The following is an 832-nucleotide window of genomic DNA, read 5'->3' on the forward strand; positions in this document are numbered from 1 at the left end:
AAGAAGACGACATGGCAGCCGAAAACAACAACAATGCCAACAATGCAAGGAAGGTGCTGGGTGACTTTACTACACCTACTCCCGACTTCTGTGGGAGAAGCATCTCTATCCCTGCCATTGGAGCAAACAACTTTGAGCTTAAGCCTCAATTAGTTTCTCTAATGCAACAGAATTGCAAGTTCCATGGACTTCCATTGGAAGATCCTCATCAGTTTTTAGCTGAATTCTTGCAAATTTGTGACACTGTCAAGACCAATAGGGTTAACCCTGAGGTCTATAGACTTATACTATTCCCTTTTGCTGTAAGAGACAGAGCTAGGATATGGTTGGACTCACAACCTAAAGAAAGCCTGAACTCTTGGGAAAAGCTAGTCAATGCCTTCTTAGCAAAGTTCTTTCCACCTCAAAAATTGAGTAGGCTTAGAGTGGAAGTCCAAACCTTTAGACAGAAGGAAGGTGAATCCCTCTATGAAGCTTGGGAAAGATACAAACAATTGATCAGAAAGTGTCCTTTCGACATGCTTTTTGAATGGAGCATCATATGTATCTTCTATGATGGTCTGTCTGAACTGTCCAAGATGTTATTGGATAGCTCTACTGGAAGATCTCTTCATCTGAAGAAGACACCTGCAGAAGATCAAGAACTCATTGAAATGGTTGCAAATAACCAATTCATGTACACTTCTGAAAGGAATCCTGTGAACAATGGGATGAATCAGAAGAAAAGAGTTCTTGAGATTGATACCCTGAATGCTATATTGGCTCAGAACAAAATATTGACTCAGCAAGTCAATATGATTTCTCAAAGTCTATTTGGAATGCAAGCTGCACC

General features: G+C 40.5%; 1 non-coding gene across 1 annotated transcript; it reads right to left on the reverse strand.

The window, feature by feature from the left end:
* Positions 1-416: 416 nt before the first annotated feature.
* LOC112713995 (small nucleolar RNA R71) lies at positions 417-524 on the reverse strand. Its single transcript, XR_003158954.1, has one exon. It is a non-coding gene; the product is annotated as a small nucleolar RNA R71 (small nucleolar RNA).
* Positions 525-832: the final 308 nt, after the last annotated feature.

The sequence above is a fragment of the Arachis hypogaea genome, chromosome 9 (assembly GCF_003086295.3).
Source record: "Arachis hypogaea cultivar Tifrunner chromosome 9, arahy.Tifrunner.gnm2.J5K5, whole genome shotgun sequence".
Taxonomy (NCBI): domain Eukaryota; kingdom Viridiplantae; phylum Streptophyta; class Magnoliopsida; order Fabales; family Fabaceae; genus Arachis; species Arachis hypogaea.